The 16,249-nt window shown below is 39.1% G+C and overlaps 1 long non-coding RNA gene across 2 annotated transcripts; it reads left to right on the top strand.

Annotated features, from left to right (window-relative positions):
• The first annotated feature begins 2,034 nt into the window (after positions 1-2,034).
• LOC107830783 (uncharacterized) lies at positions 2,035-5,342 on the top strand. Of its 2 annotated transcripts, none has more exons than XR_012711712.1 (5): positions 2,035-2,248; positions 3,007-3,044; positions 4,405-4,507; positions 4,691-4,742; positions 5,139-5,342. It is a non-coding gene; the product is annotated as an uncharacterized LOC107830783 (long non-coding RNA). The 2 variants fall into 2 exon arrangements; XR_012711711.1 differs by having other exon boundaries at positions 4,064-4,507.
• Positions 5,343-16,249: the final 10,907 nt, after the last annotated feature.

Here is a 16,249-nt window from a genome sequence, read left to right as displayed (position 1 = left end):
ATGGAGGGAGTACATTATTCCAAGGTGGGCACTGCTTTGACTTTCTCCTTAGATGACCGAGATGAAGATGCAGCTTCATTCCGCCGAAGAACTGTTCCAGAAGTCTTGGCCATAGCAATGGTAAAATTTTCTCTCTAAAAGCAAGATGGAAGAGTGTAAAAAAAGATGGGTATGGACTCGTGAATTTGAAGATGCTACGAAGATGAGGATTATCAAACATTCGATATATTTATAGAAACCGCTTGGGCAGTGGAAAGGACGAGCCAATAGCAGTTCGTGGGTTCCTTGATAATTGCATTTGACGGCGACCCTCGCATGTTTTTTTGGGACATGGAATTTAATGCTCTTATAGGTTGACGTCACATCAATGATGCCCTCAGAACGATGGCTCAAAATCGTTTCCTATTACTTCATTCCAGGAAACGCGGAGACTATCTGTATACGGTGAAATCGGAGGGTCCGATTTCTCGTCATTGAGGTATTTTGGGAAGTCATATCAAGATCTCGAGGCTGGGAGGTTGCGGTCGAGTTTTCTCCTTCGATGTCCATTTACGCTCGATCCAATGATGATGCCGAGGATGGGGAGTTCCCAAGGTGAGCAGATAGCACTAGTAGTGCCTGATATCGCGTTTAGCCGTCCCATCTCCATACCTTTACAATTAATGCATTTTGTACTATGTTGGATTTTTCCTCCTATATAAAGGGGATCCTTACCACTTTGTAGAGGGTTGCTGTTGCTTCAACTATTCTACACAAGATAAATAACAACTCTCCCTCTCTCTTTTCTCTCTAACTTACTCGCTCGATATTATCACTTTCATTTATTGCTTTCATACTTGTTCTTCATTCATTGCTCTCCATAGACCATCAAGAGCCTCTAACAATTATATTCTAACTTTTAACCCTTCCCCGGTTATCCCCGATAGCTCGAGCCCGAGCCTAGGCATCGACCTCGAGGCCCCTCATAGGCTAGTCCGAGGCCCGAACAGCTAACCCCTCGGTTTGATCATAGCTCTATTCTAGCTCGCGTTTTATCTTTTATCTTTACATATCTAGCATCAACTGCTCTAACAACTAGCATAAAAATAGATCACGTATTTTTAGAGTCCCAACAACAAATTTAATTGTTATTACTATTTTCACTGTAAACTATATATATATATATATATATATATATATATATATATATATATATATATATATATATATATATATAGAGAGAGAGAGAGAGAGAGAGAGAGAGAGAGAGAGCTTATATAAGATGTATATATAGCATATCGAATATAGCTTTTATATATATATACTATACTATATGTACATCTTATATAGCTTATATACTATACACTTTGTGTGTATGTATGTATATATATATATATATATATATATATATATATATATATATATATATATGAGAGAGAGAGAGAGAGAGAGAGAGAGAGAGAGAGAGAGAGCTAATTTTATATCGAATGCAGCTTATATACTATATACTTGGTAATTAATTGTTTGCATTTAGTTACATTTTTCATGCATTTTTAACATTTTAAAATTATAAGAAAATACCAAAAAAATATCTGAAATATTCATTTCACTGGATCTCAGGTTTAATTGCATTTAGAATTTAATTATTAAACAAAAATCACAAAAAAATAATTGTCATTTTTACATTTTTAGCTTTTAGTTTTAAATTAGTAATTTTCTTTCATTAGTTTTAAGTTAATTAATTATTTAAATGGTAGAAATAGATTATTAAGTTAAATTATACAAATTATATGTAAATTAGGATTTAATTTAGGTTTTAATAAATTTGAGTAGGATTTTAAATCAAGGAAAAAAAAGGGAATTAAGGTCTATTTTGGATCTCTATTAAAATCTGGCCCAAAAATAACTTCAATGATCCAAAACTCACTTCAAATCCGCCCAGCCCAAATCTCCCATTCCCGGGGTCCGTTTTCCCACCAAACGACGTTGCTGCGCACCAAAGCTACGTCGTTTTATCCTCCCAATCCCATTAAACGACCAACTCCCTCTAATTATCTCATAAATCAAAACACCCCCCAAAATTAAAAAAAACCCTAGCACCCATATTCCTTCTTCTTCTTCTTCTTCTTCTTCAGCAGAGCAGCGGCGCACCTCAAAACAATCACCTCTACAATCACCTCGGTCGTCTTCTTTGGCGAGTTGATGCCGCGCTCCGGCTGCTGCTCCTCTTAATCTCCTTCTCCGGCGAACTCGGCTGAGAAATCGAGTGGTAAGCACCTTTCTTCTCTCCCTGTAGTTTCTTCTATGCGTATCACTTCCATCGGAAACCCTAATATTTTTTTATTCAATTATTTTTGTAAAATACGAAATGTCACTTGGGCTCAATCTGGTTTGATTTTTATTTTTATACTTGGACGAACAACTTACACGAAATACAGGTGGCTTTCTTGTAATATGTTTTGTGTAAATAGGAATGGATAATTGTCTCTCTATTTCTGAGAGGTCTCAAAATTGCAACCATGATGGACGGGAACATGTAGTTACTTGTATTTAATTGATCTTACAATAGTGAATGTCATGAGGTTGGGATGGTCAGTAAACATAAAGAAATTATTAATTTGCCATTTTCAATATTTATTGCTCTTCTCTCCATGGGATGCTAAACTTAGTAGCTTTATTGCACGATTGATGACTTCTTCTCACTCTAAATTTCATGTTTGCTTGGTCTGTGTGCTTGATGGTTGTTGGGTATTGGGTTGATATTGTGCTCTAATTAACTGATCTTGGGATATTTTTATCAATATAGGTTGGTATGCACCAGCAACTAGTTCTTGCTATGATGTGTCCATTTGAATTAGCATGAGAACCTAGAATTGTTTCTTATCTAGGCCTTCTTTTCTTTAGTCAAATTTACTAGACAAGGGCAAGGCAACATTGGCTTATTGACATCTGATTTTCTTGAAAAATAAGTTGGTTTTCTTTTTTGCCTTGTATCATCATTCATAAGGTTTGTCATGTTATTGTCAGCCTGCAGAGTTATTCCCAAGACAATCGTGCCTAGAGAGGTATGTCTGCTGTAATCTTGAAAAGTCTTGGGCCTTTCTTGATTATTATATTTTTTAGAAAAATAAAGAAAACCTCAGTAGTATATTCCATGGTTTATGAGTTGAGACTTTGAGTTATTTAGGAGTTAGGAGTGCTTTACTCTTTAAAGTATTAACAATATTTCTGTCAGTTTTGATGTGCAAAAAAAATTATATTCTTACATATTTCATTGTCTGTGCTTTCCTTTTCCTTGTAATTTTTCTGGGGGTCTGAAGAACACTGCTTCTTTCTTGGTCCTTATTGGCCTTATCCATAGCCTATAGTACTTTGGGCAGTTGGCTTTTCACTAGTTTTATGCATTCTTAGGTTGCTAATATTTTCTCTGATTTTTCCTTTTTCTGAGTAGCATAGCATGCTTTATTCACTATGTTTCCTGCTGTTAGAGTTCTTGTAGTTTTCCCTCTTGGCTCTTTGTGATTTGTTCATTGTTTTTAAACTCAAGTAAATTCGTGGAATCGTGAGGAAGAGCATGAATGGTCAGAAACATGCAATCTCTATTTCACAATCATGTACTTTTTTTCCTATTCCTTAATTTTAAGAAGACTACATCAAGCTTGTAAAGCAAAATATATGTATCTACTTTTCTCTTATATATTTCTTATTCTCAGGCCATACATTCTAAACGTTTAGATATGTGAATTAAATTATTTTTTTTCCCCTTGAGTAGAGCATTAGTGAAGTGTGATTTTTTTCCTTTTAGTTTTCTGTGTAGTATGTAGCTGGATATTCAAGTCTTGCTTCAACTCATGCTAACTCGTTGATGTGACGGTGCCAATTCCCCTTTCCCCCTTTCACTGCTTTGTTTTGTTTCTAAGCTAGGTAAAGCAATGGCATGCATGTAGGTAATACTGATGAATGCTCTCATTCTCCGAATTTCCTGAGCATAGTTGAATGTATATTAAATTATCACCTTCCAATTTCATTTTATCTGGTTGTGTTATTTTCCTCTCCTTTTTTTTGAGTCAACCTCATGTAGCAGCTTGGAACTTGAAAATCAGCATGAATTTGCATCAGAGATTAGTAAGGTTCGGAAACAGAACAAACATATAATGATGTCGTTGAAACTATGTAAGCTATTATAGCTCTTAGCTCAGTTGGTGAAATTAAAGTTGTGCTGATATTCTCTATCGAATTGGCAAATACCTCGACTATGGTTTATCAGCAAAGCATAGTCGTTTTTATCGCCCAATGCTCGACTATGGTTTATCAGCAAAGTATAGTCATTGATGGTAGTAAGTCTGAGGCATGGCTCTGTTAATTTTCTTTTTCTCTACCAAATTCCTCGGCATAATAAAGTTTACTTGATTGCACCACTTCCAGGTTTTCGTCCAAATATCAGAAGAAATCAGAAAGTAATGTTTGACAGAATGGAAACATTTTGCTCGAAATCAGAAATCAGTATGTAACGTTCTCTCTTCAAAGGGTATGAACTAGGTTTTTCTCATCGTCAAACTAATATGTTTATCTAGTGGTGTATATGTTTCCTTTCTTTAGCCAAAGTCCTTAGGTTTTGCAATACGATATGTTAATAAAAATAGTACACATATAGACCTTTTACAACAGCTGAAGTAACAACTAAAGGGCTTGTTCTTTTTGCGTGAAACAGGACATCATTTTTACTAAAACGATTAGCACATGAACATGATATCTGCATTTTGGTAAGTGTGGCAGTAACATAAACATAACATTATGTTACTGCATGGATCAGTGTCTTCTAATGCACCTTTAACTGATGGATTTGATTTTTCTTTTAACTGGATCAGTGTATTAGGCAACATTAGCCAGAAAATTGAACGAGTGTAGTTGTTATGTACTTACTATATGAACCTATTAATGGTTTAGCTAATCTAAAAGTAATTTCCGTTTTGTATTAATCCACTGATTTAAAATTACACTCACAAGTAAAATTTGACTAAGTAGTTTATACACCAGTACTTATTTCTTATTCTATTGTTTGCTTCACTAATTAATATATATTTTATGATTAATGTTTAATTTTTTCCTGAATCGTGATATTAAAAAGTATGACTAAAATTATGACTCTTGTTTCACAGGTACATGAATGTGCAAATTCTTCAGGGGTAAATTTATTAGACAAAGTGACTACGTTACAATTATTCTTGTATTCCAATTAGACTTTCATTTCAGATAGATTTTATTTTATTTATGTATTTTAATTTATGGAGTTTGTAATGAGATATTATCTCAAATATAGTACTAATTTTTTAGAATGATATGATCATGGATGATATTTTTTAGGACTGTTTTGGTTGTTTTAAGCTCTAGATGGTAGTATTTTGTTATTGAAAACCAACTGGGAATCTCTCTTTTTTTTTTTGCCCAGAAATTCATAATTTCTGACCAAATTCGATCGGAAATTTCCAATACATACTCCAGATTATTGAAATTCGGTTGGAAATTATGAATTTATATATATTTTTTAAATAAATCAACAAATTACAAATAACTATTAAATTAAAATAAAAGAAAATTAATAGTTTCCGACCGATTTCGGTTGGAAATTTGAAAACTAAAAAAAATATTTAATAATTTCCTACCGATTTCGGTCAAACATTTCCGATCAATTGCAGTCGGTACATGTTTGCGACCATTATTTTTCTGTCCAATTAAAATTGGTCGGAAATTGCGGACGAAAATCACCTGATTTCTAGTAGTAAAGTTTGGTGATGAGTGCCACGTTGCTCATGGCAAGGTAGAGATAGGAAAGCAAGTATGTCCGGCGTAATGATTTTCCTGCAAAACGACCTCTGAGTGGGTTGTCCGGATGCCTTGAACCATCCCAACCTGGTCTAGCTGGAAGAAACTTTGGAGCATCTGCAACCACTACCATTGATATAGATGTCTCTCTTGCTGGAGTGATCATAGGGAAGAAGGGTGTGAACTCAAAACAAATATGTCAGCTTATTATGTCAAGCTCTCTATAAAGGAGCACGAAAGAGATACTAATAAAAAGAAGGCAAAATACATAGGTTACCCCTTGAACTATGAATCAAATCCCTCTTACACACTTTCTGAGCACGAAAATTATCTTACACACTCAACATTTTCAAAGTATATCTGATACACACCTGTTTTGCTACGTGGCTTTTGCGTGCTTAACATAAAAAGATGAGCGCGTAAAATTGTAAATATTTTGTCTAAATCCATATTTTTATGCCACGTGCCATATTAATAATATTTTCCTTATTTTTTGATTTTTATCAAAAGAAAAAAGCTGCCAAACTTCTCTTTTGTCTCAGGCCCTTCCCAACCTACCAGGACACCCCCCTCCCTCCCCCTCTCTGGTCTTCCCTTCCCATCGTCTCTTTTGCAGTATAATCAACCAAAACTCTGATAAATTTTTTAAAGAAGGTGCTGTAAATTTTCTTTAAGATTGCTCCTCTAAACTTCTCTCTTGCATCTTTTTTATCATTAAAATCCACTAAAACATCCAATCTTTACCTTTAAAAAATGTATTTCATGAGAATGACTAAAATTCTAAAATTTCCAACTCAACTTCCTTCATATAAGGGAAGATTTGAGATTTTTATTCATAATGGAGTTGTTTAATTAATGAAAAGAAAAAACTGATTATGATTTTGCTCTATTTGGTTGCGTATGAGATCTGAATATGGAGGAGGGAAATGGAGAACATAGGAGTTGCAATTTTAGTTTTTATCTCTTTCATTTTCGGTCTTGGGTTTGTTATGGATGAATCATTGTAAAATTAAATTTGTGTGAAGATTAAAAAGTGGTGGGTATGGCTTTTTTCCGGTGGGTTTGCAACGGCGGAGGGCAAACGAAGATGCAGGTGTTGGAGGATTTTTTAAATCGGGGGTATAAGAGTAATTTTAAATATTTTCTCTAAAAAAATAATAATAATGACACATGTCATGATCTTATTGGTGCGTGACATTACACATATTTTTATAAACTGGTCAAGGAAAAAGAGGTGGGTATTAGAGACACTCTGAAAAGGTTGGGTGTGTAAGATGATTTTCGTGCTCAGAAAGTGTGTAAGAGGGATTTGGTCCATATTTCAGGGGGCAACTTATGTATTTTGCCTAAAAGGAATGTTGAGCTCCAAGGAACCTTTGATCAGATCAATCAGGCTAGTGCCATGTTACAGGAGCTCATATCTAATGTTGGTACACCTACAGGTGGGTCAAAAAATGCCGCCCCATTTACTCAGGGTTCTGCTGGCCCAACAACATAGCAAATGCAATCCCACAGTTGTGCGAATTTTGCAAAATGCTTATGCACGTTTGGAGAAAAATGCCATTTTGCTCATGGGGCTAGTGAGTTGCAGAAGCCATTGGCTTGGTTTTCATACTATGTATTAGCAAAAATAGTGTTTGCCAATAAAAGATACTGTATGGGTCAAAATCTGATCAAAAGAAATCTACTTAAGGGAGAACGGCCTGGGGTCGGCCAAGTCAAAGTCACATTTCGGAAGCAACACACCAGCAAGTAGTCCGACTATGGCTGAAGTCGAGCACACATGAGGCTCGTACGGTTGGTTCGACACTTAGCCATTTTAAAGGATTATTCCATAGGATATTCAAGAGAAGGGGGTACACTGGTTAAGGACCGATGGGTAATGAAAGTGTTTTATATAAATACTAGGAGAGAGAGTAATGAGGGGGGCAGTAAAATTATCCAAGAAGAACACACCTTTCGGAGAGGAAAGATGGTCCATGACCTAAGATCCATCTTCAAAAAGAGAAAAGAGCTTAGAATCTTGATATTCATTTGTAGTTTAATCTTCTCAAGAAAATACAGATCTGTCTAGCCCACAGTCGGGTGAATCGTTTCTGTTGCTATTTCTCTTTTCCATTTGATATTATGTAAATTTCCATCTTTCATTATATTGTGGAGTATGAGCGGGACTATATTGGCCTTTCACACTCAACTATAATGGTTTATACCTGTTTGTGGTTCCTGATCTAGAAATGATTATCTTTGGCTAAGATTTATCCTGTATCTTCTTATTAAATTCGTTTAGCAAAAAGGGCCTAAAACTTTTTGGTCGAATAATTTTGCACCGTCTGTGGGGATTTCCTAGCCAAAGTTTTAGTTTCCTCTAGATTTAAACTCGGTTCTAGTTCTATTTCCCTTTCGTTGTAACTTCATCCTTTCGCTACGAACACAAATTTGAGGAATTCGTAGGCAAGATCTTGAAATAGCCAAACCAATTTTTAATCTAGACCCTTGCATGAAATCGAAATTATGTCTGATATCTATACGAAAACTACGCTTCGGTGTAGTTATAATTTTGACACGTTACGAATGCAAGCTGTCATATTAGGGCTTTGGCCATCACGTATTTAGCACGTCCACAATCCTGTCACCATGTTAGCGCTAGATACCAATCTATACCTTATGCATACAGCCCTCTCCCTCTCAGAAAGGAATAATAACCTGTTATGTAATTCCTTGAAATGACAAAACTCGTTCCCGCCTATGTGCTTGTGGTGTGGCTTATGTTTCCATTTCTTCATGCACTCGGGACTGGATCGGATTGGAACTTGAACTCGAATATCCCAACGGGCGAAGTAAGTCATCAACCCACAAGGTGCCCAGATTCGACTAACGCCGAAGCTAAGTACGAGGCTGAGATCGGATATGAAGCTAGCACTCTCAGTTCATTGCCAATCAGATCGAAGGGACTTTCCAGACCCAAGTAGCGGAGACGGCAAAAACACCAAGCCAAAGACCCACAAGATGTCATCAGAGTTTGATGGATATCAGCTCAACCAATGGTAGCAGCTACGAAGCATAGCCAAAGAAGGGAACATAGTCTCTCCCTTCCACTCGTCAACCAATCAGTCGAGGTAACAAACGATTTCGTTTGGCTTTAACTTGCTATTTATTTTCAGAGTGGGACAGGAATAGGGGCATCCTCACAGACACGTGAACATGGAGCAAACGCCATCAAAATAGCACACCAAGAAAACGCTTTGTGCCATATCATCCTGCAGGCAATGGTCGAGCGAAACCTACCCCCCCCCCCCCAAATAAGTTGGTACTCAACGCCATAATGGAAAAGTCTGTATATACTGGGACTGGGTCACCAGCCCGGAAAACATACGAATCTCTCCAACATGCAAACATAACACAAGTGTGTGAAACTCACCCACACACTCGCCAAAGCCACTATGCGACAACACAACTAGCTAAAATTCGATCTTGTACATACATTAAGATATACCAAGCTTGAGCGAGACATTCATCGCCCCGCCTATCAACTATCTCTCCAGGCCGAGCGATGAAGGGACTAGATAGACTAAGACTCCTCGAATGTATGTATGGACCGTACAACAACATGTAGTATTCTCCAATAAATGAGTAAAAGAAGCAACATACAGAATTCTTACGTAACTCCACTACCAACACAGGAAATGTACATTTGATCTCGCTCGAATTTACAGCAAGAAAAATTCGACCCCACTCGAATTAGCAAGTCAAATTTGATTCGATCGAATTAACAAGTCAAAATTTGGCCTCACTCGAATTGGCAAGACAAATTCGACCTCGCTCGAATTGGCAAGTCAAAATTCGACCTTGCTCGAATTGGCAAGTCAAATTCGACCTCGCTCGAATTAGCAAGACAAATTCGACCTCTTTCGAATTAACAAGTCAAATTCGACCTCGCTCGAATTAGCAAGACTAATTCGACCTCGCTTGAGTTAACAAGTCAAATTCGACCTCGCTCGAATTAACAAGCTACATTCGACCCCGCTCGAATTAACAAGCTACATTCGACCCCGCTCGAATTAACTACCGAAATTCAGGGACTTATTGCATGAAGATCCAGGAAATTCGAAAAGAAAAGATAAGGAAAGGCCAAAGACATTCAATCAAGGACAAATCAACTATTCCATTCAAAGGAAAAATAGTGTCTTACAAAGGGCCAAAAGGGGTTCCCACCCAACTAACTGAGTACTGAAAAACTAAGTGCAAGAGGAAAAATTAAGTGCAAAAGCTTCACTTAGCATTATCGCCATCCATGACGTCATCTCTCTCCCTACTTGATTCAGCGGCTTCACCTCAACCGTTACCCTTTCCATCAGAATGTTCATCATCAAAGGTAAGACCATCCTCGACCTCATCGTCTCCACTAACGTCCGATGTCGCGGGGTCATAATCGCGGGCAAGCCGGGCCTCACGCGCTTTAACGCAAACTTCTTCGAAAGTGGCTTCAGGAACATTCCCCGCTGCCAACAAGCCCTTATTTATATCCCGCTGAGCCTCAGCGTGGATCAACATCTCGTACAAAGGGCGAGGAACGTCAATAGAGGCGGAAGCAGGAGAAGCAATCAAAGCCAACAATCGCTCCCTCTAATTCTCAAGAGCAACAATTTGATCACCCAGGCTCAAGACATCTCCCTCAATCCCACCAATTTGCTCATCAAGCCGCGCCTCCCTCACAATGGCCGTTTCCATCTCAGTTGCTTGTTCTGACCTTAGAACGTGAATAGAATCTTCCAGTGTCGCAACCCTCGCCAATGCTGCTACTCGGGCTCCCTCAGGCCTTTCCAGCTCAGTCGCCTTCTTTTCGAACTTGGTCACCTTCTCCGCCAATTCAACACTTAGATCGGTGACTCTGGTGGCACTCTGCTCAAGCTCTGCCCGCAAGTCTACCACCTTCACCTGAAGATCAACACAGTCAGCCACAACCCCCTTGCCCACCTCGAGCTCTTCTTCTTTAGCCCTAAGCAGCCCCTCGAGTTCGCTGCATCTGCCAATGGACTGTAGCAGGTCCTCGTCCTTCCGCTCCAATTCCTCTCTAAGGGACTAAAAATTGCCGCCCGCCCTGAGTCGTGCATGCATCTCGTAGCACTTGTCACGGTATCAGTGGTACTTTGAAACCATTTTCTGAAAAGCGGCAGCTCGCCTCTCCTCGCGGCGGATACTCTCAGTCTCCAAAATAAAAGTCAGAAGAAAGAAAAGAAAACAAAAAGAAAAAGTCAGCAAGAGTGGAAGACGTAAAACGGAGAAAGTAATAAAGAACTCTCCCTCAAAGCCATTTTAGCTACGCCCCGTGATAGGCTAGCATCACTGATCTCCTGAAGGGACCTAATTTCAGTGGCGGAACAAAGAAGCTCAAATTGGGGCACTAGGCTCACCGTGTCCTCCAACAAATCGCAATCCGAAGAAATCTCGATCACGCGGGAGGAACCGTCCGTTCCCGCCTCAACCCGAGTGAACCCCGCTTCAAACATGCTTATGTCCTCAGGGTCAATATCTCAACTGGATTCATAATCATCTATAACCACGCCATTTTCCCTCTCACTAGCCAAAAAGGGAGCAGGGGCCTATTGTGAAGTCGATGGACCACTCAGAATGATGGCAATGGCCTTTGGGATCTGCCCCTACCACGGTAGACTCCAGCACGCCAAAAATGGGCAGCACCTCCACGCCCAAGGGGATACAATCTCCTCGTCTAAATTAGCATCACCATCAGGCTCAAACAATGCCAATACGGGATTACCCCTCGAAGGCCCCTCAATCCCGGGTACCCTATTAGCTTTTATTCTCCGTCTCTTTAATTGAGCTTCTTTGCCATCGTCCTGAGATGATTCGTCCACCAAATGAACTGCGGGAATCAAAGCTTCCTCCTGACGGCCGAGTCTGGGAGGGGTCGTAGTCTCTAAAGTAGCAGCATCCTAAACGCTCTCACTTGTAGCCACAATTAGTGTAGGTCCGATTGAGAGACTCGACTGACGGAAAATAGGTATGGGAGCCCTCACCCTCCTCGTGACCCTCTGACCCACCAACGAGAGATGCTTAAACCAAAGAGGAAATAGGGGAAGGAAAATGCAGAAGAAAGGGCAAAGTGACTAAGGGCAGGACGAGATGACTCACCAGTAGAGGGTCTACGCTCAAATCTCTCGTGGAACGGCGACCATTCACGAATCCCCATCGTATGGGGGAAAGCCTGGCTCACCCACTCGCGGATATCAGTGACTAGCGGAGGAGGTACCTTCTCGACTGCAAAATAAAGAAAATGGAAACAGAAGAACAATCAAATCACCGGAAGGGGACAACAAGCAGCCGTTTAAAAAAAACCTTGCGGGCATAATTCCACTCCTCAAGAAACCAGTTAGGATTTGACACCACGTGCTCCATCCTCACAAAGAAGAAGTTCTCCCAAAAGTGGTGATTGGTCTTATCATCCATCTTCACCACCAAGCCCTTGGTCTCGCGATGATGAAGATGTATCATAGTACCCCTGTAAAAACTAGGTGAAGCAAGTGACAGAGAGATATCCCCCGGCCGGCCAGTTCCGCGTACTTGGTAAGCATGAGGAAGATCTTGTATATATATGGAGAGAGCTGAGCCGGGAACACCCCATAATAGCGATAGAAGTCCTCAGCCAGGGAAAGAAAGGGAAGTGGTTACCAATGACGAATGGGTACGCATATAATGTGCAATACCCTGGGCAATGTATTTGCACTACGTAGTTGCCCGCAGGTATGAGTTCGACGTAGTCAGGAATCCTCCATTTAGCCTTAAGTGCATCGAGTGCCACAACATCCATTTGGGAAACAACGGGTTCAGGCTCACCACCAGGAAAGTTCTTGAAATCAGTCCTGGTCTTCCCCGAACGTGGATTTATTTCATCCATAGTAGGGAAATTCTCATCTTCCGCATGACTACCCCTTCTTCATGAAAGGGTATATCAATTCCCGATGCAGCGACGTTGACGGCTCTATCAGAGTTAGAGGATGCACTAGCCATCTCCTTGTTGGTTGCGTAGATGAGGAGTGCTGAGAAGAAAAGGGTAATAACGACAGGAAACTTTATAGGAAAGGAGATGGAAACGCAAGAATCGGAAGAAGTAGAAGGTAAAACTTGAAGCTGTTCAAAGGATTAAGAAACTTAGTAACCCAAATAAGACATTTTCTTCTCTATTTACAAGAACACAGGCATCTCGAGCGGGAAAACCAAATGCCACCACATTAACTCCAGAACGGAAGAGGAATAGGTAATGACGTAACGGATTGGAAACGTACACCATAATGACGCATGACAAATTGATGTCATTGGAAACTGACGTAACAGTCATGATTAGTTCTCAAAGAGTCACATTATTATCTCACCATCAAGGGTTCGCACCTCGACCAAGATGCTCAAATTTCTCAACTCGCAAATCGGCGGGGTCCGCCCATCAAGCTCGTCTGAAGACGACCTCGATAGGTGGAGAGACTAACTGTATGGGTCAAAATCTGATCAAAAGAAGTCTACTTAAGGGAGAATGGCCTGGGGTCAGCCAAGTCGAAGTCACGTTTAGGATGCAACACACCGGCAAACAGTCTGGCTATGGCTGAAGTCGAGCACTCATGAGGCTCGTACGGCTGGTTCGACACTTAGCAATTTTAAAGGACTATTCCACATGATATTCAATAAAGAGGGGGTACACTGGTTAAGGACCAATGCATAATACAAGTGTTTTATATAAATACTAGGAGAGAGAGTAACGAGGGGAGGGGGCAGTAAAAAGATCCAAGAAGAACACACCTTTCGGAGAGGAACGATAGTCCATGACCTCAGATCCATCTCCAAAAGGATAAAAGAGCTTAGATCTTGGTATTCATCTGTAATTCGACCTTCTCAAGAAAATACAAATCTGTCTAGCCCACAGTCGGGTGAATCGTTTCTGTTGCTATTTCTCTTTTCCACTTGATATTATGTAAATTTCCATATTTCATTATATTGTGGAGTACGAGCGGGACTATATTGGCCTTTCACACTAAACTATAATAGTTTATACATGTTTGTGGTTCCTGATCTAGAAATGATTATCGGAAACGGAAAAGGGTCTGATTTATCCCTGTACTATGGTAAATTGTTTAAAATTATCCCCAGTTATACTATTGGACCATAAAAGTCCATGCCGTCCAACTATCCTAACAAATCTGCCCTTAGTTAGACGGAGGTGCCACGTGGTATCCATCCATGCCTGTTTTAAATCTGGGCACATAAGAGACGACCCGCTCCATGAAACCCGCCAACCCAAATAATACACCAAAGCCACTGGCCAACGATTTATAACCCAAATTAAACCCCAACCCTATTTTATACTCCTGCTGCCATCTCCATCAAACCCTCTATGTTATTAGCTCCATCAAGACAACCCATTTCAATAAATTTCATCATAGATGTCGGAGTCTAGTGCTACATCAAAGAGGATGTGCCATTGTGGAGAGATTGCCAAGCACTTTTGATCGACCACACCTCAAAATTCCAGAAGAAGATTCTATAAATGTGCAAAACCTGAAGTAAGTTTGTTAATTGTTTGTACAAAAATTGAAGTTTTATTCCTTCTAACCTAATTATTGTTCATTTTCGCTAGAATGAGTCGTGTGGATATTGGGAATGGCAAGACGAACCTTTTTTGGATAGAGATTTGGTAGAAATCAATAAGTTGCAGTGTAAATTAGATGCTGCTAATGTTACAATCAATATGTTGAAGCAATTATTGGAGTCGTGCAAGATAGAAAGAGACAAGTTGTTGGAAAAAGTTGAAGATTTGGAGGTTGCAAAAAATGTTGAAGTGAACAAAGTAAGGGAAATCGAAGATAAAGTGGTTAAGATGGAGATGTTTATTTGAATTTCAGTTGCACTTTTTGTTGGTTTTGTTGCGACAATGTGGATGAAGTAAATTGGGTTTGCTGAAGATGGCATATGGTCCATATTTCACTTGTTAATGTATGTTCCTAATTACTAGAGTTTTTTTGTCATTGTAAAATAATTACATCAATTGTTAATGTTTGTTTCCAAGTAATAGTGTTTTGATGTTCTATGTTTCCAAGTACTAGTGTTTTGATGTTCTATCTACTGACTTGTCAATTGTTTGAATTTAGTTTGAATTGTTTTATGGCATATGGTCCCTTTTTAAGCACTAGAACTTAGTTTGAAAACATAGATCACCAAAAACATAAACTTCACCAAACACAAATGCTTACAACATAGTACAACACCAAAAATAGCACTAAAAAAACTGAAATTACATAACAAAAAACATAGTAACTCCAGTAGTTACATCACTAAAACAACACCAAAAACAACACTAAGAAACTGTAATTACATCACCAAAAACACAGTAGTTCCAGTAGTAATTTTCTGAAACAGCACCAAGAAAATGTAATTAACTCACCAAAAATTCAGTATTTCCAGTAGTTACATCACTAAAACAGCACCAAATAATTGTAATTACATCACTAAAACCGCACAAAAAATAGCACCAAATAATTGTAATTACATCACCAAAGAAGACAGTAACTCCAGTAGTTACATCACCAAAATAGCACCAAAAAACTGAAATTACAGTATACTAAAAGGGACACAACTGTCTATAAGTTTGAAGTAAATACATCCCATACAACAAAAAAATTATACTTTTGTCTTCAGTTTTTTTCTCCTTGATTTCAGATTCCCAATTCCTTCTTGCCCTTGTTTTTCCAACTGATTTGCAGTTACAACATCCTTCCCCTTCCACTATAATGTTGGGGTTGAATATGGCAGATCTGTTGGTACACTAACACCACTATGATCACCTGTGAAGTTGATTGACCTTATTCCAGCTGGTATTTGTACCTGTTGTCTCATCCTAAGCCTTGTAGTTACTTCTAATATAACTCTTGGCCTAAGCACAACATCTTCTTCATGTCTAACTCTTGACCTAAGTATTCTTCCAGGTGTAGGCATGAACCTAAGCCCACTGTCCTGACTTGGTTGAGTGGCTTGAGGTGTTGAACAGTTGATATCATTTTCAACTTGAGGTTCAGTTTCATGTTCTATCAAACAACTTGGCTCTTCCTCTATTGCTTTCCTTTTGATTCTTTTTGCAGCGGGTGTTGAACTGGTGGTAGCCTGCTAAGTTGTGGAAGCCTGCTCAGTTGTGGTAGCAGGTGCTGAACTGGTGGTAGCCTGTTCAGTTGTGGCAGCAGCCTGCTCAACTTTTCCTCTCTTACTTTGCTTCTTTCCCTTGATTAAAATAGTTAAAAAGACAAGTTAGAAATATTCTTCATGTCTAGTATTTAATACTTTGAAGTTAATGTAAAATAATTACCTGATCACAAGTCCTTGCATTATGAGTTGTTTCTCCATATTTGCTACAAGTCATGATTCTTCCTTTTCTGGACTGTGACCACACTCC

Source organism: Nicotiana tabacum, chromosome 7 (genome assembly GCF_000715075.1).
Source record: "Nicotiana tabacum cultivar K326 chromosome 7, ASM71507v2, whole genome shotgun sequence".
Classification (NCBI taxonomy): Eukaryota; Viridiplantae; Streptophyta; class Magnoliopsida; order Solanales; family Solanaceae; genus Nicotiana; species Nicotiana tabacum.
This window is presented reverse-complemented; position numbering and strand designations above follow the sequence as displayed.